This window comes from Urocitellus parryii, chromosome 6 (assembly GCF_045843805.1).
Source record: "Urocitellus parryii isolate mUroPar1 chromosome 6, mUroPar1.hap1, whole genome shotgun sequence".
NCBI lineage: Eukaryota > Metazoa > Chordata > Mammalia > Rodentia > Sciuridae > Urocitellus > Urocitellus parryii.
In genome coordinates, this window is record NC_135536.1 from 184,189,049 (window position 1) to 184,191,062 (window position 2,014).

The following is a 2,014-nucleotide window of genomic DNA, read 5'->3' on the forward strand; positions in this document are numbered from 1 at the left end:
CACAGCTTTATAAATCCTACAGTTATTAGAAGAATAACAGAATATTTTAAATAAATCTATGCTAAAAAATATTTAGACTACCTGGATCAGTTAGACTATTCCTCGAAAAGCATAACTTACCAAAATTGATGTAAAATAAAATAGACAAATCTAAATAGCTATGTATCTAATACAAAAAAAAAAAAAAAAATGAACTCATAATTTAAAACTTTCGGTTTTCCCGGAGCTGCTTCTCTTCCACCGCTGGTGTGAAGCCGGCGCTCCGGGATGCTGCTGGCACCGCACGTGCCCGGGGGACAGAGCAGCAGGTGCAGGTGAGGTAGAGCCCAGGCCCAGTGCCCCAGGTGTGGCTGCCCCCTGGAGAGCGGCTCCCTGTAGGAGGGCCCTGCGGATGCTTCTGGCCTCCCAGGCCATGGCCCTAAGGAAGTGCTTGGAAGCCGATGACGTTCTGGAAGAGTGGCTCCTGCAGCACGTGGTTCAGGGCAGGAAACTACAGCGACCTAAGGCTGCACCACGAGGGGAAGATGGTCCTGAAGATGCAGAGGCTCTGAGCCGTGCCGATCTGCACGTGTCGGACAGCACCCTCCACCCCAGCTTCCACGACTACGGGCTGCAGCCGGCCACCTGCGCCAGGACGGGGCCTTCATCCCAGCACACTTCCAGCGCCCCGTGGGGAGGGGGGTCTTTGGACACCCGTCTCACCACGAGAGCGACTTCGAGATGGAGGTGTATTTCAACTGGACGGTCGAACAGGACCCACTTGGTGAGGCCACTCACTCCACAGACGGTGCAGAAGTGGGTCAGAAGCATGCTTAGGCTCCAGAGGAGGCATCACAAGGAGTCCCTTCTCTGGACGACATTAATTAGCATTTTGAAACTGGTACTGGGAGTTCTTTTCTGACCCCCTGAAAGTACTCTAGAGCACTGTGCCCGGAATGGGTGAGGGTGATCGCACTTTGCTGTGAACCTGGCTACTTTTACCTGGCTGAAATTCTGGTTACTTTTTTTAGGTGAGGGGTGGAAATACAAAGCCATTCAGTATTGTTACCTGATATCCCCAAAATAGGAAAAGCAGGAAGCAATTTTTCTTTGGAAGCTCAAAATTTCTATAAAGGAATATGCACAATAAGACATTGACTCTCCATTATGATCAGTTTGTCAGGCAACCCGAAGTGTATTATAATAACTTAGGTTTAGGGGCTGGGATTGTGGCTCAGTGGTAGAGCACTTGCCTGGCATGTGTGAGGCACTGGTGTCAATCCTCAGCACCAGGTATAAATAAATAAAAATAAAGGTATTGTGTCCATCTACAACTAAAAAAAAAAAAAAATATATATATATATATATATATTTTAAAAACTTAGGCTCTTACATTAAAAAAATCAAAATATAAAATTCAGCATGTTTTCAGTAGTTTTACTAAGATCAAGTCAGAAATGAAATGATTTTTTTAAATTTCCCTGAGCATGGACTAAAGACCCAAGTCTGCCCCAAGGAGGGACACGCTATCTTCTATCTGTTCCTGTGCCAATTAATGACAATTTTATATCCCCTCTGCACCAATATTATCAGGCCATTTGCCATTTTATCATTTGGGGCTTCCTATCACTAAAGTTCTTTGGTTATTAGATAACTTTGTTATACTACTTATGGCAGGCCACAAACGCCACCACAGAGTAGGAAAGGTCATAAAAACAGTAATATTTAAGTCTGAAAATTAAAATATTTCAAATTAGTTTGCTAAATATTTCTACTCAATTTTTTAGAGAAAACCAAAGCACTGAAATTAAAAAAAAAATTCAATAGGAGCAATTAGTTTCAAGGGTAAGAGTAGCTTATGATGAAATGAGTCAACTAGCAGATTTTAAGCTTAGAGTTCATTTCAAAAATCTTTTATTGGCATAAAAATTAGAATGTTTTAGGGGCTGGGGTTGTGGCTCAGTGGTAGAACTCTTGCCTAGCATGAGACACTGGGTTTGATCCTCAGCATCACATAAAAATAAAATAAAGGTAT

General features: G+C 43.0%; 1 pseudogene; it reads left to right on the plus strand.

Moving 5' to 3' along the window:
* Positions 1-267: 267 nt before the first annotated feature.
* On the plus strand, positions 268-901 carry LOC113178979 (UPF0669 protein C6orf120 homolog; annotated as a pseudogene).
* Positions 902-2,014: the final 1,113 nt, after the last annotated feature.